The sequence below is a fragment of the Trichomycterus rosablanca genome, chromosome 2 (genome assembly GCF_030014385.1).
Source record: "Trichomycterus rosablanca isolate fTriRos1 chromosome 2, fTriRos1.hap1, whole genome shotgun sequence".
Classification (NCBI taxonomy): Eukaryota; Metazoa; Chordata; class Actinopteri; order Siluriformes; family Trichomycteridae; genus Trichomycterus; species Trichomycterus rosablanca.
This window is the reverse complement of record NC_085989.1, coordinates 16,532,452-16,554,982: the sequence shown is the minus strand read 5'-3', so window position 1 is coordinate 16,554,982 and position 22,531 is coordinate 16,532,452. Positions and strand designations below refer to the sequence as shown.

Below are 22,531 nucleotides of genomic sequence, written 5' to 3'. Positions count from 1 at the left end.
AACGACGTAACGAGTTTCATATTACCTGTTGCCTTTTTTATTCATTTTTTATACCTGATACGTTTGTTTTACAATGCCGACTCTCGCACCCAAAGCGAGAATCTTACGCCTAGACCAACGCTGCGTGACTGACCGTCGAAAGTCTGTTGTCTGGTTGAGCTAGGAAGTGTAGTCAGTGCTTGCATGACAAAACTCAAGGCACAGAATGATAAAACTCTTTAAAGAGTTGAAACATGAAATATATTTAAAGGCTCATATAAGTAGAATTAAAAGTTAATGCGTGCTTTTTCAATCAAAATCAAAAAAGGTCTTAAGCAAAGCGATCTGACTGAAAATAGAGTGTGAACGCCATTGTTACACTTACAGGCTGACCTTATTTATGATGCTGCGTTTCAGTGAGCAACGACGTAACGAGTTTCATATTACCTGTTGCCTTTTTTATTCATTTTTTATACCTGATACGTTTGTTTTACAATGCCGACTCTCGCACCCAAAGCGAGAATCTTACGCCTAGACCAACGCTGCGTGACTGACCGTCGAAAGTCTGTTGTCTGGTTGAGCTAGGAAGTGTAGTCAGTGCTTGCATGACAAAACTCAAGGCACAGAATGATAAAACTCTTTAAAGAGTTGAAACATGAAACATATTTAAAGGCTCCAAATAGTAAAAACTGGTTTAACTGTTTTTAAGCTTCAAATTTTAAGCTAAAGGGTAGAATTGTAGTAATGTGTCATTGCATCCACATGGAAAGCTGTTCACGTTTTGCCCTTTAATCGCTTCCTCCTTTCATTTCCATTTGCACACTGTGATAAGAACAAGGGCTTGTCTGGGATTTGAACCCGGGACCTCTCGCACCCTAAGCGAGAATCATACCCCTAGACCAACGAGCCAGCCGGGACAGAGCACAAGGTTGACTGGTTGCACTGGCAAGTGTATTTATGACAAAACAAAACTCAATGCAGAGCTTCATTAAAGCATTTTGAACACTTTAAGCATGAGGTGTCATTAAGGGCTTGATGTTGTAAGAACTTATTTTGCTTTGTCAAATGAAAAGACTTTTGACAGGAGCTGTGTTCAAGACTTTATGCTTCGCGCCTTATGTATCATGTTTATCAGCCCAAACTGTACAATACAAACGTTGTGACGCTGTGTTTAATCGGTTAGTTATACAAAAGATTTTGCAACATTTACGTTGCCAACTTCTAAGAAAGTATAACAATGTGTCATTTTGGTTTGATTATTCTGATCAGATTTTAACGGGACAACTGATAAGTTATTTTTATAGAACAGCAAAGGAGCACGTGGTTAAAGGAGGGCTCGACCGGGATTTGAACCCGGGACCTCTCGCACCCAAAGCGAAAATCATACCCCTAGACCAACGAGCCACCTGAGAAGTTGTCAATGTGTTATTTTGATGTGCGTGACTGACCGTCAAAACTCTGTTGTCTGACTGAGCTGGGAAGTGTATTCGGTGCTTTCATGAGAAAACTCAAAGCACAGAATGGTTAAAACTTAAAAAAAATATTTCAAGGCTCCAAATAGTACAAACTGGTTTTAATTAGTCAACTGTCAAGACTAGGAAGCATTTGAAAGCTTTGCGCTGTTTTAATAAAGTGCCTTTGTGGCCCCATGTAATTAGGCAGGCATAAAAGTTTTTAATTACTCATTTGGAAATCGTTACACAACACCCTGTCTATAAATCTGTACTTTAACATTTCTGTTGTGGAGATGCGTCTAGCGTTAACTTGTTTTCAAACATCTGGCAATCCCAAACGTGCACGTTTCCTAATAGACGCCGGGAAAAATCACCCAAGAACGACTGATTTCTGACAGACAATCAGGCATTAAGACATTTTTTTTTCGTATCCTAATAAATATTAGACGCTATAAATGAAGCTGTCTGTTTGTTGTTGTTGTTTGTTTTGTATTTAATGCTTTGCGTTGTAACATTATCTCAGACTTAACGTCCATTAAATTTACCCGAATATATCCGTATCCGAAACATATTCAAAGGCAACATTTTTTCCAAAAAAAATAAATAAACTGTTTGGCTGTTTACGTCGTGTAATACATTTATCTACCAAAACTGCACAATCCGAACGTTGTGACGCTGTGTATAAAAGGTACGTTACACAAGAGAATGATACCTTTGATAGCCTTTGTTATTTATTTATTTATTACACCTGATACGTTCGTTTTACAACGCCGACTCTCGCACCCAAAGCGAGAATCATACGCCTAGACCAACGCTGCGTGACTGACCGTAAAAACTCTGTTGTCTGTTTGAGCTAGGAAATGTATTCAGTGCTTGCATGGAAATAATCAAGGCACAGAATGATTAAAACTCGTTAAAGAGTTGAAACATGAAATATATTTAAAGGCTCATATAAGTAGAATTAAAAGTTAATGCGTGCTTTTTCAATCAAAATCAAAAAAGGTCTTTAAGCAAAGCGATCTGACTGAAAATAGAGTGTGAACGCCATTGTTACACTTACAGGCTGACCTTATTTATGATGCTGCGTTTCAGTGAGCAACGACGTAACGAGTTTCATATTACCTGTTGCCTTTTTTATTCATTTTTTATACCTGATACGTTTGATTTACAATGCCGACTCTCGCACCCAAAGCGAGAATCTTACGCCTAGACCAACGCTGCGTGACTGACCGTCGAAAGTCTGTTGTCTGGTTGAGCTAGGAAGTGTAGTCAGTGCTTGCATGACAAAACTCAAGGCACAGAATGATAAAACTCTTTAAAGAGTTGAAACATGAAACATATTTAAAGGCTCCAAATAGTAAAAACTGGTTTAACTGTTTTTAAGCTTCAAATTTTAAGCTAAAGGGTAGAATTGTAGTAATGTGTCATTGCATCCACATGGAAAGCTGTTCACGTTTTGCCCTTTAATCGCTTCCTCCTTTCATTTCCATTTGCACACTGTGATAAGAACAAGGGCTCGTCCGGGATTTGAACCCGGGACCTCTCGCACCCTAAGCGAGAATCATACCCCTAGACCAACGAGCCAGCCGGGACAGGGCACAAGGTTGACTGGTTGCACTGGCAAGTGTATTTATGACAAAACAAAACTCAATGCAGAGCTTCATTAAAGCATTTTGAACACTTTAAGCATGAGGTGTCATTAAGGGCTTGATGTTGTAAGAACTTATTTTGCTTTGTCAAATGAAAAGACTTTTGACAGGAGCTGTGTTCAAGACTTTATGCTTCGCGCCGTTTACCTTATGTATCATGTTTATCAGCCCAAACTGTACAATACAAACGTTGTGACGCTGTGTTTAATCGGTTAGTTATACAAAAGATTTTGCAACATTTACGTTGCCAACTTCTAAGAAAGTATAACAATGTGTCATTTTGGTTTGATTATTCTGATCAGATTTTAACGGGACAACTGATAAGTTATTTTTATAGAACAGCAAAGGAGCACTTGGTTAAAGGAGGGCTCGTCCGGGATTTGAACCCGGGACCGCTCGCACCCAAAGCGAAAATCATACCCCTAGACCAACGAGCCATCTGAGAAGTTGTCAATGTGTTATTTTGATGTGCGTGACTGACCGTCAAAACTCTGTTGTCTGCCTGAGCTGGGAAGTGTATTCGGTGCTTTCATGAGAAAACTCAAAGCACAGAATGGTTAAAACTTAAAAAAAATATTTCAAGGCTCCACATAGTACAAACTGGTTTTAATTAGTCAACTGTCAAGACTAGGAAGCATTTGAAAGCTTTGCGCTGTTTTAATAAAGTGCCTTTGTGGCCCCATGTAATTAGGCAGGCATAAAAGTTTTTAATTACTCATTTGGAAATCGTTACACAACACCCTGTCTATAAATCTGTACTTTAACATTTCTGTTGTGGAGATGCGTCTAGCGTTAACTTGTTTTCAAACATCTGGCAATCCCAAACGTGCACGTTTCCTAATAGACGCCGGGAAAAATCACCCAAGAACGACTGATTTCTGACAGACAATCAGGCATTAAGACATTTTTTTTTCGTATCCTAATAAATATTAGACGCTATAAATGAAGCTGTCTGTTTTTTGTTGTTGTTTTGTATTTAATGCTTTGCGTTGTAACATTATCTCAGACTTAACGTCCATTAAATTTACCCGAATATATCCGTATCCGAAACATATTCAAAGGCAAAATTTTTTCCAAAAAAAATAAATAAACTGTTTTGCTGTTTACGTCGTGTAATACATTTATCTACCAAAACTGCACAATCCGAACGTTGTGACGCTGTGTATAAAAGGTACGTTACACAAGAGAATGATACCTTTGATAGCCTTTGTTATTTATTTATTTATTACACCTGATACGTTCGTTTTACAACGCCGACTCTCGCACCCAAAGCGAGAATCATACGCCTAGACCAACGCTGCGTGACTGACCGTAAAAACTCTGTTGTCTGTTTGAGCTAGGAAATGTATTCAGTGCTTGCATGGAAATAATCAAGGCACACAATGATTAAAACTCGTTAAAGAGTTGAAACATGAAATATATTTAAAGGCTCATATAAGTAGAATTAAAAGTTAATGCGTGCTTTTTCAATCAAAATCAAAAAAGGTCTTAAGCAAAGCGATCTGACTGAAAATAGAGTGTGAACGCCATTGTTACACTTACAGGCTGACCTTATTTATGATGCTGCGTTTCAGTGAGCAACGACGTAACGAGTTTCATATTACCTGTTGCCTTTTTTATTCATTTTTTATACCTGATACGTTTGTTTTACAATGCCGACTCTCGCACCCAAAGCGAGAATCTTACGCCTAGACCAACGCTGCGTGACTGACCGTCGAAAGTCTGTTGTCTGGTTGAGCTAGGAAGTGTAGTCAGTGCTTGCATGACAAAACTCAAGGCACAGAATGATAAAACTCTTTAAAGAGTTGAAACATGAAATATATTTAAAGGCTCATATAAGTAGAATTAAAAGTTAATGCGTGCTTTTTCAATCAAAATCAAAAAAGGTCTTAAGCAAAGCGATCTGACTGAAAATAGAGTGTGAACGCCATTGTTACACTTACAGGCTGACCTTATTTATGATGCTGCGTTTCAGTGAGCAACGACGTAACGAGTTTCATATTACCTGTTGCCTTTTTTATTCATTTTTTATACCTGATACGTTTGTTTTACAATGCCGACTCTCGCACCCAAAGCGAGAATCTTACGCCTAGACCAACGCTGCGTGACTGACCGTCGAAAGTCTGTTGTCTGGTTGAGCTAGGAAGTGTAGTCAGTGCTTGCATGACAAAACTCAAGGCACAGAATGATAAAACTCTTTAAAGAGTTGAAACATGAAACATATTTAAAGGCTCCAAATAGTAAAAACTGGTTTAACTGTTTTTAAGCTTCAAATTTTAAGCTAAAGGGTAGAATTGTAGTAATGTGTCATTGCATCCACATGGAAAGCTGTTCACGTTTTGCCCTTTAATCGCTTCCTCCTTTCATTTCCATTTGCACACTGTGATAAGAACAAGGGCTTGTCTGGGATTTGAACCCGGGACCTCTCGCACCCTAAGCGAGAATCATACCCCTAGACCAACGAGCCAGCCGGGACAGAGCACAAGGTTGACTGGTTGCACTGGCAAGTGTATTTATGACAAAACAAAACTCAATGCAGAGCTTCATTAAAGCATTTTGAACACTTTAAGCATGAGGTGTCATTAAGGGCTTGATGTTGTAAGAACTTATTTTGCTTTGTCAAATGAAAAGACTTTTGACAGGAGCTGTGTTCAAGACTTTATGCTTCGCGCCTTATGTATCATGTTTATCAGCCCAAACTGTACAATACAAACGTTGTGACGCTGTGTTTAATCGGTTAGTTATACAAAAGATTTTGCAACATTTACGTTGCCAACTTCTAAGAAAGTATAACAATGTGTCATTTTGGTTTGATTATTCTGATCAGATTTTAACGGGACAACTGATAAGTTATTTTTATAGAACAGCAAAGGAGCACGTGGTTAAAGGAGGGCTCGACCGGGATTTGAACCCGGGACCTCTCGCACCCAAAGCGAAAATCATACCCCTAGACCAACGAGCCACCTGAGAAGTTGTCAATGTGTTATTTTGATGTGCGTGACTGACCGTCAAAACTCTGTTGTCTGACTGAGCTGGGAAGTGTATTCGGTGCTTTCATGAGAAAACTCAAAGCACAGAATGGTTAAAACTTAAAAAAAATATTTCAAGGCTCCAAATAGTACAAACTGGTTTTAATTAGTCAACTGTCAAGACTAGGAAGCATTTGAAAGCTTTGCGCTGTTTTAATAAAGTGCCTTTGTGGCCCCATGTAATTAGGCAGGCATAAAAGTTTTTAATTACTCATTTGGAAATCGTTACACAACACCCTGTCTATAAATCTGTACTTTAACATTTCTGTTGTGGAGATGCGTCTAGCGTTAACTTGTTTTCAAACATCTGGCAATCCCAAACGTGCACGTTTCCTAATAGACGCCGGGAAAAATCACCCAAGAACGACTGATTTCTGACAGACAATCAGGCATTAAGACATTTTTTTTTCGTATCCTAATAAATATTAGACGCTATAAATGAAGCTGTCTGTTTGTTGTTGTTGTTTGTTTTGTATTTAATGCTTTGCGTTGTAACATTATCTCAGACTTAACGTCCATTAAATTTACCCGAATATATCCGTATCCGAAACATATTCAAAGGCAACATTTTTTCCAAAAAAAATAAATAAACTGTTTGGCTGTTTACGTCGTGTAATACATTTATCTACCAAAACTGCACAATCCGAACGTTGTGACGCTGTGTATAAAAGGTACGTTACACAAGAGAATGATACCTTTGATAGCCTTTGTTATTTATTTATTTATTACACCTGATACGTTCGTTTTACAACGCCGACTCTCGCACCCAAAGCGAGAATCATACGCCTAGACCAACGCTGCGTGACTGACCGTAAAAACTCTGTTGTCTGTTTGAGCTAGGAAATGTATTCAGTGCTTGCATGGAAATAATCAAGGCACAGAATGATTAAAACTCGTTAAAGAGTTGAAACATGAAATATATTTAAAGGCTCATATAAGTAGAATTAAAAGTTAATGCGTGCTTTTTCAATCAAAATCAAAAAAGGTCTTTAAGCAAAGCGATCTGACTGAAAATAGAGTGTGAACGCCATTGTTACACTTACAGGCTGACCTTATTTATGATGCTGCGTTTCAGTGAGCAACGACGTAACGAGTTTCATATTACCTGTTGCCTTTTTTATTCATTTTTTATACCTGATACGTTTGATTTACAATGCCGACTCTCGCACCCAAAGCGAGAATCTTACGCCTAGACCAACGCTGCGTGACTGACCGTCGAAAGTCTGTTGTCTGGTTGAGCTAGGAAGTGTAGTCAGTGCTTGCATGACAAAACTCAAGGCACAGAATGATAAAACTCTTTAAAGAGTTGAAACATGAAACATATTTAAAGGCTCCAAATAGTAAAAACTGGTTTAACTGTTTTTAAGCTTCAAATTTTAAGCTAAAGGGTAGAATTGTAGTAATGTGTCATTGCATCCACATGGAAAGCTGTTCACGTTTTGCCCTTTAATCGCTTCCTCCTTTCATTTCCATTTGCACACTGTGATAAGAACAAGGGCTCGTCCGGGATTTGAACCCGGGACCTCTCGCACCCTAAGCGAGAATCATACCCCTAGACCAACGAGCCAGCCGGGACAGGGCACAAGGTTGACTGGTTGCACTGGCAAGTGTATTTATGACAAAACAAAACTCAATGCAGAGCTTCATTAAAGCATTTTGAACACTTTAAGCATGAGGTGTCATTAAGGGCTTGATGTTGTAAGAACTTATTTTGCTTTGTCAAATGAAAAGACTTTTGACAGGAGCTGTGTTCAAGACTTTATGCTTCGCGCCGTTTACCTTATGTATCATGTTTATCAGCCCAAACTGTACAATACAAACGTTGTGACGCTGTGTTTAATCGGTTAGTTATACAAAAGATTTTGCAACATTTACGTTGCCAACTTCTAAGAAAGTATAACAATGTGTCATTTTGGTTTGATTATTCTGATCAGATTTTAACGGGACAACTGATAAGTTATTTTTATAGAACAGCAAAGGAGCACTTGGTTAAAGGAGGGCTCGTCCGGGATTTGAACCCGGGACCGCTCGCACCCAAAGCGAAAATCATACCCCTAGACCAACGAGCCATCTGAGAAGTTGTCAATGTGTTATTTTGATGTGCGTGACTGACCGTCAAAACTCTGTTGTCTGCCTGAGCTGGGAAGTGTATTCGGTGCTTTCATGAGAAAACTCAAAGCACAGAATGGTTAAAACTTAAAAAAAATATTTCAAGGCTCCACATAGTACAAACTGGTTTTAATTAGTCAACTGTCAAGACTAGGAAGCATTTGAAAGCTTTGCGCTGTTTTAATAAAGTGCCTTTGTGGCCCCATGTAATTAGGCAGGCATAAAAGTTTTTAATTACTCATTTGGAAATCGTTACACAACACCCTGTCTATAAATCTGTACTTTAACATTTCTGTTGTGGAGATGCGTCTAGCGTTAACTTGTTTTCAAACATCTGGCAATCCCAAACGTGCACGTTTCCTAATAGACGCCGGGAAAAATCACCCAAGAACGACTGATTTCTGACAGACAATCAGGCATTAAGACATTTTTTTTTCGTATCCTAATAAATATTAGACGCTATAAATGAAGCTGTCTGTTTTTTGTTGTTGTTTGTTTTGTATTTAATGCTTTGCGTTGTAACATTATCTCAGACTTAACGTCCATTAAATTTACCCGAATATATCCGTATCCGAAACATATTCAAAGGCAACATTTTTTCCAAAAAAAATAAATAAACTGTTTTGCTGTTTACGTCGTGTAATACATTTATCTACCAAAACTGCACAATCCGAACGTTGTGACGCTGTGTATAAAAGGTATGTTACACAAGAGAATGATACCTTTGATAGCCTTTGTTATTTATTTATTTATTACACCTGATACGTTCGTTTTACAACGCCGACTCTCGCACCCAAAGCGAGAATCATACGCCTAGACCAACGCTGCGTGACTGACCGTAAAAACTCTGTTGTCTGTTTGAGCTAGGAAATGTATTCAGTGCTTGCATGGAAATAATCAAGGCACAGAATGATTAAAACTCGTTAAAGAGTTGAAACATGAAATATATTTAAAGGCTCATATAAGTAGAATTAAAAGTTAATGCGTGCTTTTTCAATCAAAATCAAAAAAGGTCTTTAAGCAAAGCGATCTGACTGAAAATAGAGTGTGAACGCCATTGTTACACTTACAGGCTGACCTTATTTATGATGCTGCGTTTCAGTGAGCAACGACGTAACGAGTTTCATATTACCTGTTGCCTTTTTTATTAATTTTTTATACCTGATACGTTTGTTTTACAATGCCGACTCTCGCACCCAAAGCGATAATCTTACGCCTAGACCAACGCTGCGTGACTGACCGTCGAAAGTCTGTTGTCTGGTTGAGCTAGGAAGTGTAGTCAGTGCTTGCATGACAAAACTCAAGGCACAGAATGATAAAACTCTTTAAAGAGTTGAAACATGAAACATATTTAAAGGCTCATATAAGTAGAATTAAAAGTTAATGCGTGCTTTTTCAATCAAAATCAAAAAAGGTCTTAAGCAAAGCGATCTGACTGAAAATAGAGTGTGAACGCCATTGTTACACTTACAGGCTGACCTTATTTATGATGCTGCGTTTCAGTGAGCAACGACGTAACGAGTTTCATATTACCTGTTGCCTTTTTTATTAATTTTTTATACCTGATACGTTTGTTTTACAATGCCGACTCTCGCACCCAAAGCGAGAATCTTACGCCTAGACCAACGCTGCGTGACTGACCGTCGAAAGTCTGTTGTCTGGTTGAGCTAGGAAGTGTAGTCAGTGCTTGCATGACAAAACTCAAGGCACAGAATGATAAAACTCTTTAAAGAGTTGAAACATGAAACATATTTAAAGGCTCCAAATAGTAAAAACTGGTTTAACTGTTTTTAAGCTTCAGATTTTAAGCTAAAGGGTAGAATTGTAGTAATGTGTCATTGCATCCACATGGAAAGCTGTTCACGTTTTGCCCTTTAATCGCTTCCTCCTTTCATTTCCATTTGCACACTGTGATAAGAACAAGGGCTTGTCTGGGATTTGAACCCGGGACCTCTCGCACCCTAAGCGAGAATCATACCCCTAGACCAACGAGCCAGCCGGGACAGGGCACAAGGTTGACTGGTTGCACTGGCAAGTGTATTTATGACAAAACAAAACTCAATGCAGAGCTTCATTAAAGCATTTTGAACACTTTAAGCATGAGGTGTCATTAAGGGCTTGATGTTGTAAGAACTTATTTTGCTTTGTCAAATGAAAAGACTTTTGACAGGAGCTGTGTTCAAGACTTTATGCTTCGCGCCGTGTACCTTATGTATCATGTTTATCAGCCCAAACTGTACAATACAAACGTTGTGACGCTGTGTTTAATCGGTTAGTTATACAAAAGATTTTGCAACATTTACGTTGCCAACTTCTAAGAAAGTATAACAATGTGTCATTTTGGTTTGATTATTCTGATCAGATTTTAACGGGACAACTGATAAGTTATTTTTATAGAACAGCAATGGAGCACGTGGTTAAAGGAGGGCTCGTCCGGGATTTGAACCCGGGACCTCTCGCACCCAAAGCGAAAATCATACCCCTAGACCAACGAGCCATCTGAGAAGTTGTCAATGTGTTATTTTGATGTGCGTGACTGACCGTCAAAACTCTGTTGTCTGCCTGAGCTGGGAAGTGTATTCGGTGCTTTCATGAGAAAACTCAAAGCACAGAATGGTTAAAACTTAAAAAAAATATTTCAAGGCTCCAAATAGTACAAACTGGTTTTAATTAGTCAACTGTCAAGACGCATTTGAAAGCTTTGCGCTGTTTTAATAAAGTGCCTTTGTGGCACCATGTAATTAGGCAGGCATAAAAGTTTTTAATTACTCATTTGGAAATCGTTACACAACACCCTGTCTATAAATCTGTACTTTAACATTTCTGTTGTGGAGATGCGTCTAGCGTTAACTTGTTTTCAAACATCTGGCAATCCCAAACGTGCACGTTTCCTAATAGACGCCGGGAAAAATCACCCAAGAACGACTGATTTCTGACAGACAATCAGGCATTAAGACATTTTTTTTTCGTATCCTAATAAATATTAGACGCTATAAATGAAGCTGTCTGTTTGTTGTTGTTGTTTGTTTTGTATTTAATGCTTTGCGTTGTAACATTATCTCAGACTTAACGTCCATTAAATTTACCCGAATATATCCGTATCCGAAACATATTCAAAGGCAACATTTTTTCCAAAAAAAATAAATAAACTGTTTGGCTGTTTACGTCGTGTAATACATTTATCTACCAAAACTGCACAATCCGAACGTTGTGACGCTGTGTATAAAAGGTACGTTACACAAGAGAATGATACCTTTAATAGCCTTTGTTATTTATTTATTTATTACACCTGATACGTTCGTTTTACAACGCCGACTCTCGCACCCAAAGCGAGAATCATACGCCTAGACCAACGCTGCGTGACTGACCGTAAAAACTCTGTTGTCTGTTTGAGCTAGGAAATGTATTCAGTGCTTGCATGGAAATAATCAAGGCACAGAATGATTAAAACTCGTTAAAGAGTTGAAACATGAAATATATTTAAAGGCTCATATAAGTAGAATTAAAAGTTAATGCGTGCTTTTTCAATCAAAATCAAAAAAGGTCTTTAAGCAAAGCGATCTGACTGAAAATAGAGTGTGAACGCCATTGTTACACTTACAGGCTGACCTTATTTATGATGCTGCGTTTCAGTGAGCAACGACGTAACGAGTTTCATATTACCTGTTGCCTTTTTTATTCATTTTTTATACCTGATACGTTTGTTTTACAATGCCGACTCTCGCACCCAAAGCGAGAATCTTACGCCTAGACCAACGCTGCGTGACTGACCGTCGAAAGTCTGTTGTCTGGTTGAGCTAGGAAGTGTAGTCAGTGCTTGCATGACAAAACTCAAGGCACAGAATGATAAAACTCTTTAAAGAGTTGAAACATGAAACATATTTAAAGGCTCCAAATAGTAAAAACTGGTTTAACTGTTTTTAAGCTTCAAATTTTAAGCTAAAGGGTAGAATTGTAGTAATGTGTCATTGCATCCACATGGAAAGCTGTTCACGTTTTGCCCTTTAATCGCTTCCTCCTTTCATTTCCATTTGCACACTGTGATAAGAACAAGGGCTCGTCCGGGATTTGAACCCCGGACCTCTCGCACCCTAAGCGAGAATCATACCCCTAGACCAACGAGCCAGCTGGGACAGGGCACAAGGTTGACTGGTTGCACTGGCAAGTGTATTTATGACAAAACAAAACTCAATGCAGAGCTTCATTAAAGCATTTTGAACACTTTAAGCATGAGGTGTCATTAAGGGCTTGATGTTGTAAGAACTTATTTTGCTTTGTCAAATGAAAAGACTTTTGACAGGAGCTGTGTTCAAGACTTTATGCTTCGCGCCGTTTACCTTATGTATCATGTTTATCAGCCCAAACTGTACAATACAAACGTTGTGACGCTGTGTTTAATCGGTTAGTTATACAAAAGATTTTGCAATATTTACGTTGCCAACTTCTAAGAAAGTATAACAATGTGTCATTTTGGTTTGATTATTCTGATCAGATTTTAACGGGACAACTGATAAGTTATTTTTATAGAACAGCAAAGGAGCACTTGGTTAAAGGAGGGCTCGTCCGGGATTTGAACCCGGGACCTCTCGCACCCAAAGCGAAAATCATACCCCTAGACCAACGAGCCACCTGAGAAGTTGTCAATGTGTTATTTTGATGTGCGTGACTGACCGTCAAAACTCTGTTGTCTGCCTGAGCTGGGAAGTGTATTCGGTGCTTTCATGAGAAAACTCAAAGCACAGAATGGTTAAAACTTAAAAAAAATATTTCAAGGCTCCAAATAGTACAAACTGGTTTTAATTGGTCAACTGTCAAGACTAGGAAGCATTTGAAAGCTTTGCGCTGTTTTAATAAAGTGCCTTTGTGGCCCCATGTAATTAGGCAGGCTTTACATGTTTATCAATTTAATACCACCTTTGTTTTCTAATTGCACACTGTGATTACATTTTGAAGAGACATTTTGATAAGTCAACGTTCTTTAGTGAAAGAGCACGGGATTAAGGAAGGGCTCGACTCGGATTTTATCAGGAAACCCACGCAACCTTAACTTTTGCAGAATAAAAGTTTTTAATTACTCATTTGGAAATCGTTACACAACACCCTGTCTATAAATCTGTACTTTAACATTTCTGTTGTGGAGATGCGTCTAGCGTTAACTTGTTTTCAAACATCTGGCAATCCCAAACGTGCACGTTTCCTAATAGACGCCGGGAAAAATCACCCAAGAACGACTGATTTCTGACAGACAATAAGGCATTAAGACATTTTTTTTTCGTATCCTAATAAATATTAGACGCTATAAATGAAGCTGTCTGTTTTTTGTTGTTGTTTGTTTTGTATTTAATGCTTTGCGTTGTAACATTATCTCAGACTTAACGTCCATTAAATTTACCCGAATATATCCGTATCCGAAACATATTCAAAGGCAACATTTTTTCCTAAAAAAAAAAAAAAACTGTTTTGCTGTTTACGTCGTGTAATACATTTATCTACCAAAACTGCACAATCCGAACGTTGTGACGCTGTGTATAAAAGGTACGTTACACAAGAGAATGATACCTTTGATAGCCTTTGTCATTTATTTATTTATTACACCTGATACGTTCGTTTTACAACGCCGACTCTCGCACCCAAAGCGAGAATCATACGCCTAGACCAACGCTGCGTGACTGACCGTAAAAACTCTGTTGTCTGTTTGAGCTAGGAAATGTATTCAGTGCTTGCATGGAAATAATCAAGGCACAGAATGATTAAAACTCGTTAAAGAGTTGAAACATGAAATATATTTAAAGGCTCATATAAGTAGAATTAAAAGTTAATGCGTGCTTTTTCAATCAAAATCAAAAAAGGTCTTTAAGCAAAGCGATCTGACTGAAAATAGAGTGTGAACGCCATTGTTACACTTACAGGCTGACCTTATTTATGATGCTGCGTTTCAGTGAGCAACGACGTAACGAGTTTCATATTACCTGTTGCCTTTTTTATTAATTTTTTATACCTGATACGTTTGTTTTACAATGCCGACTCTCGCACCCAAAGCGAGAATCTTACGCCTAGACCAACGCTGCGTGACTGACCGTCGAAAGTCTGTTGTCTGGTTGAGCTAGGAAGTGTAGTCAGTGCTTGCATGACAAAACTCAAGGCACAGAATGATAAAACTCTTTAAAGAGTTGAAACATGAAACATATTTAAAGGCTCATATAAGTAGAATTAAAAGTTAATGCGTGCTTTTTCAATCAAAATCAAAAAAGGTCTTAAGCAAAGCGATCTGACTGAAAATAGTGTGAACGCCATTGTTACACTTACAGGCTGACCTTATTTATGATGCTGCGTTTCAGTGAGCAACGACGTAACGAGTTTCATATTACCTGTTGACTTTTTTTATTAATTTTTTATACCTGATACGTTTGTTTTACAATGCCGACTCTCGCACCCAAAGCGATAATCTTACGCCTAGACCAACGCTGCGTGACTGACCGTCGAAAGTCTGTTGTCTGGTTGAGCTAGGAAGTGTAGTCAGTGCTTGTGTTACACATCTAGGATACAAGATGTTGTAGCAGATATATCCTGTGAAAACAGGAGAAATAAAGACACAGGAGAACAGTAGTTGTGCTTGGTTTAGTGTCTCTTCTGGAATGACAGACATTCTCCTAACAGGAGTACAGTACATTTGTTATATGTAAATAAAATAAATATTTGTGTATAAACTAATCAAATGTTTTAAATAACTTTTTAAGTTGACAATTCTTGTCTGAGTTACATTTGTGACATTCACACTGCATTCTGGCTTCAGTAAGAATTACTAAGAAATACTACAAAAATACAAATTCAATATACTCAAAAATAACACTCTCTTTAACAAATACGTCAATCTCTGACAGGTTCATGTGATATACACATCACATTTAGTGAGATGAAGAGATTAAAGACCACAAGCTTATAATTTACATGACAAATCAAATATGCCAGCTAAACAAAACATTTAAACTTTTAACTATAGCACTGGTTATCTAATATGAGGTTTAAATTAACCAGCTAGACTCTAGTAGTATGGAAAAATATTGATTATATATTTTTTTTAGAACAGTGGAGCCATTTAATGCTCCCTTATTTCTTAGAATCTAACTAACAGCTTCAACAAAATGAACTCTTACAGAAATATAAACAACATCAATTAGCCCTTCAGTCTAATGTGCTCAACAAAACAAATGAAATCCATTAATAACCCCTTAAACCCCTTTTAGCAGCTCATTCCGGTTAACAATTAGCATAAACCCATTCATTTCAATGGCTGAAGCTAGCATACATTTCACTCGGTTTAAACTCCACATTTCTCTCACCAAAATGGCAATGTAAAACCACATTTTACACCCTAAATGATGTATTTCACGATTATTAGGCTATTTGTGCACTTTTAATGTTTACCAACCTGTGAAAACAGGAGAAATAAAGACACAGGAGAACAGTAGTTGTGCTTGGTTTAGTGTCTCTTCTGGAATGAACCAGAGAGAGCAACTTCCCGCTTAGCTAGAACATGTTCTCCTGTACAAGAGTGCCCTCTAGCGGCCATAGCTGGAATGAACTTACAAGGGTTTCTTTTTTTCTGTTAGATTTGAAGAATGAGTGACCCTAATAATTACAAGCATAAAAAAAAGAATTATTGTGACCATGTATGAATTTCTTTATATAGGGGTCACACACTCCCTGACAAAAGAAGACGGCTCTTAATGCAAAAAATCAAATAAGCCTATATACTACAATCCATCATACTACTAACAGGCAGGTGTTTTAATTCACTTATACACGTGTAGCAACGGTGCATAGGCATTAGTGTAGTTTGAGGTATACTAGTGTACCTAACTGGAATGCAACAAGCTGTATTGTCCCAAACAGGTATAAATGGCGTCCCATATACCCCTACACTATTGAGTGCAGTGTAAGGTTGGTATGTGGGGTGACCTAATGACTGGTAGGTGAATATATTAGGCGGTTTTCTTTCCCGTACTGATTTTCTGATCGGATATGACCTCTCTTCAGTTTGATGCAGGTCACTTCCTGTTTGCTCCTCACTGTTGACCACCGGATCCTCAGCAGGTAGGTACTCTTTCTCTGATTCAACTGGTTCTGCATGTGGAGGCTCCCAATGAGTTGTTTCTCTCTCAGGATGGCTCACCTGGGGTGTGGGATGTCTTTGGACTGCTGACTGTTCGGTAGGCACTGTCTGGCTCTGTGATACCTCTGTTGCTCGGTTCCGTGGTACTCTGAACCAGTAGATAGGAACTTCACTTTCACTAGAGCTTGTGTCACTGTGTTCCGATTTGTTTTCTGATTGTTTAACTTGTTTCTTGTTTCTTTTAGGTCGTTGTGCAGGTAGATTCATCGATGGACCCGAAGGACTCTCCACTGGTAAGTCATTCACCAACAAAAGTAAGTTGCGATGTAGGGTGCGTTCCTTGGTTTTGTCATTCTCAGGGGAAACCTTGTACACGGGACTGTCACTCAGTTGTTCTCTCACTAGGTAAACTTGTTTTTCCCAGTATGATCTGAGCTTTCCAGGCCCACCCCTCTCCTTCAGATTACGGACTAAAACTGTCTCCAGGGTGAAGAATAATTCCTCTCAACTGACGGTCATAGTATTTCTTCCCCTTTTCACTTGACTGTTTGCTGTTCTCAGCAGCAATCTTGTAGGCTTCCTTCATTCTCTTAGCCCACTTCTTAGCATAAGACGCTGGTGAGTCAGCAGAATCTTGAGCCTTCAAGTCAAACACTAGGTCGACTGGCAGCCGGGGGGAGCGGCCAAACATCAAATAGAATGGTGAGAAGCCAGTGGCCTCATGTCTCGTGCAATTATATGCATGAACAACATGTTGCAGGTGATCTTTCCATTTCTCCTTTTCCTTGTCTCCAAGTGTCCTCAACATTTGAAGTAGAGTTCTGTTGAACCTCTCCGCTGGGTTTCCTTGTGGGTGGTATGGTGATGTACGGGAGTGTCCTACCCCAGAGAGCTGCCTTAACGTCTTGAAAAGCTCGTTCTCGAACTCACGGCCCTGGTCGTGATGCAATTTTAAAGGGAATCCAAAGCGGGGGATAAAATCATTGAATAGCTTTTCTGCTGCTGCCTTCGCTGACTTGTTTTTGGTGGCATACGCGTGAGCAAATCTTGTGAAATGATCTATCACGACAAGTATATATTCAAACCCGCCTTTACTTCGCTCCAAGTGGAGGTAGTCGATTGAGACAAGCTCAAGGGGCAGGCTGGTGGAAATTCTACCCATTGGGGCTCTAACATGAGTCACTGGTTTCTTCTGTTTGATGCATGGACATCTCCTTGTCACGTGAGTCTCAATGTCCTTTTTCATGTAAGGCCAGAAGAATCTTTCACGAGCTAAGGAAAGGACTCTTTCCACACCCACATGGCCCATGTCATCATGGAGATACCTTAATGCCATGCTTCTGTACTTGGTGGGTAGAACAAGTTGGCAGTGCTGACTGGTTTTACGATAGAGCAGCCCTTTATCAAGGACCAGTTTTCCCCACTCATACAGAAGCTTTCGACTGGAACCATTTACTCTCTGTTTGGCTTCATTGGTAAGTATTTGGTGTGTCTCTTTCAATTTTAGTACTTCCCCAATAGCAGGATCTTCTCTTTGTGCTTTTTCCATTTCATCATGGCTAACAGCCAACAAGGGACTCTGAACACTCTGCTCTGTTGACGTATCCAAAGTGGCCATCCAGGCTATGTCTTTACTTTTGGCCACTTGACTGCCTTCCCATGTTGCATGTATGGCTTCAGGAGACAGCTCTTCTACACAATCTGCCACATACTTGTCGATGTCTAATGGCCAGCGAGACAATGTATCCGCATCAACATTGTCGGCACCTGGCCGGTATTTGATGTCAAATCTGAACTCGGAAAGTTCTCCCACCCATCTGTGACCAACCGCATTTAGCTTAGCTGTTCGCATAACGTAGGTCAAGGGATTGTTATCAGTGTATATGGTGAAGTGAGGGGCATAGTAAAGATAGTCCCTGAATTTATCACACACCGCCCACTTCAGTGCAAGGAATTCTAATTTTCCTGAGTGAAAGTGATAGTTCTTTTCTGCAGGTGTAAGTGTTCTGGACCCATAGGCGATGACCCTCAATTTTCCATTTTGGCACTGATAAAGTACAGCTCCAAGTCCCTGCTCAGAAGCATCAGTATGAAGTACAAAGGGCAACTCAAAATTTGGGTAAGCGAGGACAGGGGGGTTAGTCAGACTGTCAATTAACTTCTCTAGGGCATTTTGGTGCTCCTCTGCCCACTTGACCGGGTCTTTAGAGGGTAACTGAGTTCCTTTCCCTCTGGTCTTACTAATTTTCTTTACCCCTGCAGCTGGTGGCTTTGCTTGCAAAAGCTCATAGATGGGTTTGGCAACTCTAGAGAAGTCTTGTATGTAGCTTCTATAATAGCTCAGGAACCCCAGCAATTTCCGTACCTCACCAACAGTTGCTGGGGCCTTATCCCTAAGTGAAAGTACCGCCTCCAGATCCTTCGGATCGATTCTTACACCATCTGCTGAAACTAGGCGCCCCACGTAGCGGACCTCGCCCTTAAAGAACTCACATTTGGTAGGCCTGAGTTTGACTCCCTGTTCCCGGAGGGCTTTTAGGACTTTCCTTACACCTTCCACATGATCCTCAAATGATTTGGAATAACACAGCACATCATCAAGGTATGGGATACAATGTTCATCACGCAGTGAGTTCAACATTTCCTCCATGCTTCTTTGAAAGGCTGCAGGAGCATTTGATAAACCAAATGGGATACGCACCCATTCATACAATCCCCAAGGGGTAATGAAAGCTGTGAGATGTTGTGATCCATCAGCTATGAAGCCTTGATGATAGGCCTTCCCTTGGTCCAGGATTGAGAACCAACTATAGCCTCCAAGAGTGTCAATGAGATCCTGGATCCTGGGTAGGGGATGCCTATCTGGAATGGTCTTCTGGTTTAGCAACCGGTAGTCAATACACAGTCTTAGTGTACCATCTTTCTTGCGTACACATACTACCGGAGCAGAATAAGGAGATTTAGATCTCACAATCCATCCCTTAACCAGTAAGTCTTGAATGTACTCTTTGACTTCTTTGTAGAGTGGCTTTGGGATAGCAGAATAGGACTTCTGAACTGGGATATCATCTTTAAGTGAGATTGACATCTGGAGACTAGGAATACAACCAATGTCATTCTCATCACGAGCGAACACTGTGGATTCTTCATAAAACATCCTTCTAACAACTTCCTGCTGACTTTCTTCTAAGTGGCTTAAGTTGACAGGAGGGTGCCATAATTCTGCCCGATTGGTTTCCTCAACTCTCACCTCAGGTGCAACGCCAATCTGATTTACAGTGTGGTGGGCAGCCTGATCAGTTTCAATTACTTTGGAAATGGCATGGATGGTACCTATTACTGTCTTCCGTGGAAGCATGATATTGTGCTTGGTATAATTAGTAATGGGCACTTCGACATATGGACTACCAGTACGACTGACTTCCACGAGCCCTTCAGCCACATTCAATTGCTCTAATGGTGTGCTATTGTCGTCTGGCTCAAACAGCACTACTGGTTCATGTGGACTAAAGTCAACAGGGATATTGCACTTTATGCGTGTAACTTCGCCTGGAAGGACAACAATGTCCTGGGGCCCCACCTTTGCCGGAGCTTGTTTTAAGTCAGTAGTCCTTGACTGGATGAAATTTACAATGACACTAGCCTCCTCCTCTCTAATCTCCATTGCCCCGCTCAAAAGGTTGGCCAGCGTAAGCAGTATACGTGGTCCACTTTCTTGCCCTTTAATTAGTTCTTCAATAACATTGAACCCTAGTACTGGTCTTTCAAGGCTCATGTGGCTCACTAAGAAAGGCACTTGAATGGACAAATCTGGATCATCATTCCCTGGCAGGTTCACCCTTGCTTCTACCCAACCATCAAAGGGGAGAATTTCTCCGTTTACTGCATGGACATTAAGAGCTTTGGTCCCCATCAGCTCACTTAGAGATCGGATAGGTAAATCAGGTAAGTACTTGGCTCTCCATGAGTGATCAAGAATGCTCACTTGAGCTCCAGTGTCGAGGAGGACTGTTACAGAATATCCATTTACGTAACACTTGAGCAGACATTTACTACCAATTAGCTGAGCCATTTTTTCATTATTTGGTGGTCCCTCACAAGTGGCTGGCATCAGTGTCGGCGTAGTATTACGTGTTTCGACATCAGAGTGGGACTGCTTCCTTAAGCCGATCACAGGTTGTCCCTCTGCCGTGACCGAACATCGTTTCCCGAAGGCTTTGGTTTCCTCATGCATCCTATGACTTTATGCCCTTCTTCACCACACAGGAAGCAATGAGTGCAGTTCGTTAGGCCCTTTCGCACACACTCTGGGCATCCGTAAGGTCGACTCCTTTTCAGCGTGTGGGGCTGATTAACACTACATGAATATGCATGTTCATTCACTTTAGATTGTCTCAGCGAATCAACAACAGTGGTAAGTGCTTCAATTTGTGCTGTTAAATGCTGTAGTGTTTTGACTTGGTTCTTGGGTTCTAATGTCTTTTCTTGGTTTTCACAGTCAGGAGATAGCTGTGCACTATGGGCAGTAGGTGGCCTTTGACGAGGTTGGTGTCCCAACCTGCGTTGTCGTTCACTTTCATCACTTGTGAGTTTAATTACCTGTCTCAAGAGCACTTCATCAGTGACTATATCATCGGAAAGAAGGGACCTTAATTCTCTCCTTATGTCACTGCATTTAGTGTTGAAACCTTGGAAGACTGTGTGAAGAAATACGTTCTGGACAGTATGGGCATCATACCTAATATCCGAGCCAGCCTGCCTGGATGCGAACATCACCTTTTGTTTCAGTCCTATCATTCTGTAGAGAAACTGTTGGGGGGTTTCACCATCTAATTGCTTTGCACATATTAATTCTTGGAATAGTTCAGTGCTGTTCCTCTCACCAAGATGGGACTGCAAGAAGCTTTTCAACTCCTCAAGAGACATGTCTTCCTTGTTGATCAGCATATCTTTGAAATGACCAGGTTTGATAATTCGCAATACACCTCGGATAATTTCACTGCTGCCGAAGTTTTCTTTCACACCCTCTTCTATTTGTTTCCACAAGTTGTTGTAGCTAATGTCAGCAGAATGGTCTCCAATCTGACCACCATGAATCTTGAATTCTCTCCGTTGTAATAAGGGGAGATCTTTTAGTGGTATCATACTGTCAGCCCTAATCAGAGGTGAGTGTGCCCTTTCAGTGTTACCAGAGGATGTACTGTGATGCCTATTTGAGGGGAGTCTATCCACTGTGTGTGTCATGTGTCTTAATCCCTCTTCACTGAATGTTGGTTGATTATTATTAGCTTTGTTTGTGCTGGGACCAGTGCCTGCAATTTTAAGTGGGATGGCTGGAGGTGTGGCAGCTACCTCAATGTCTGTGTCCCCACCTACAACGGGTGTACTTAGGTTATGCTTCTGAATAAACTCCTCAATCACATCCTGCAAAAACAGTAACTGTGCCATACCCCTATCCTCAAGTGCTAGCAAGGTAGTACAATTCAGATATTCAAACACATATTCAAAGCATGTTTCCTCATCATCTTGGCTCAAAATAGACTGATCTAGTTCAGGTACCGGAGTGATGCTTTTGGCAATCTGGAAGACTTCATCGGTGGTTAACTTGTGCAGGCTTTTCTTGATAGCCCAGACCAGTCCCTTCCTTTCTGTGTCAGACATGATGCACGCTTTTGGATGCTTGGCTCACTGTGGCACACGCTCCTGGCTAGGATTCCCCTTTCGTTTGGTCACCTTCGCCTCTCTAGCTGCCCACTTGGAGCTCCAGCCCCTTGCACGGACCTCGCGCCTCACTGTCACTCAGGAACCACTGGATCTGCTCAACCAGACTGGACAAGCGATCCCGGACGAGCCCCCATGAATCTGTTACACATCTAGGATACAAGATGTTGTAGCAGATATATCCTGTGAAAACAGGAGAAATAAAGACACAGGAGAACAGTAGTTGTGCTTGGTTTAGTGTCTCTTCTGGAATGACAGACATTCTCCTAACAGGAGTACAGTACATTTGTTATATGTAAATAAAATAAATATTTGTGTATAAACTAATCAAATGTTTTAAATAACTTTTTAAGTTGACAATTCTTGTCTGAGTTACATTTGTGACATTCACACTGCATTCTGGCTTCAGTAAGAATTACTAAGAAATACTACAAAAATACAAATTCAATATACTCAAAAATAACACTCTCTTTAACA

At 40.0% G+C, this 22,531-nt stretch overlaps 9 non-coding genes across 9 annotated transcripts; all 9 read right to left on the bottom strand.

Moving 5' to 3' along the window:
- Positions 1-1,311: 1,311 nt before the first annotated feature.
- trnap-ugg (transfer RNA proline (anticodon UGG)) lies at positions 1,312-1,383 on the bottom strand. The gene has a single exon. It is a non-coding gene; the product is annotated as a tRNA-Pro (tRNA).
- A 1,562-nt stretch (positions 1,384-2,945) lies between these two features.
- trnap-agg (transfer RNA proline (anticodon AGG)) lies at positions 2,946-3,017 on the bottom strand. The gene has a single exon. It is a non-coding gene; the product is annotated as a tRNA-Pro (tRNA).
- Positions 3,018-3,447: 430 nt separating this feature from the next.
- Positions 3,448-3,519, bottom strand: trnap-ugg (transfer RNA proline (anticodon UGG)). Its single transcript has one exon. It is a non-coding gene; the product is annotated as a tRNA-Pro (tRNA).
- Positions 3,520-5,972: 2,453 nt separating this feature from the next.
- trnap-ugg (transfer RNA proline (anticodon UGG)) lies at positions 5,973-6,044 on the bottom strand. Its single transcript has one exon. It is a non-coding gene; the product is annotated as a tRNA-Pro (tRNA).
- Positions 6,045-7,606: 1,562 nt separating this feature from the next.
- Positions 7,607-7,678, bottom strand: trnap-agg (transfer RNA proline (anticodon AGG)). Its single transcript has one exon. It is a non-coding gene; the product is annotated as a tRNA-Pro (tRNA).
- Positions 7,679-8,108: 430 nt separating this feature from the next.
- On the bottom strand, positions 8,109-8,180 carry trnap-ugg (transfer RNA proline (anticodon UGG)). Its single transcript has one exon. It is a non-coding gene; the product is annotated as a tRNA-Pro (tRNA).
- A 2,465-nt stretch (positions 8,181-10,645) lies between these two features.
- On the bottom strand, positions 10,646-10,717 carry trnap-ugg (transfer RNA proline (anticodon UGG)). The gene has a single exon. It is a non-coding gene; the product is annotated as a tRNA-Pro (tRNA).
- A 1,556-nt stretch (positions 10,718-12,273) lies between these two features.
- trnap-agg (transfer RNA proline (anticodon AGG)) lies at positions 12,274-12,345 on the bottom strand. The gene has a single exon. It is a non-coding gene; the product is annotated as a tRNA-Pro (tRNA).
- Positions 12,346-12,775: 430 nt separating this feature from the next.
- trnap-ugg (transfer RNA proline (anticodon UGG)) lies at positions 12,776-12,847 on the bottom strand. Its single transcript has one exon. It is a non-coding gene; the product is annotated as a tRNA-Pro (tRNA).
- Between the last annotated feature and the right edge of the window lie 9,684 nt (positions 12,848-22,531).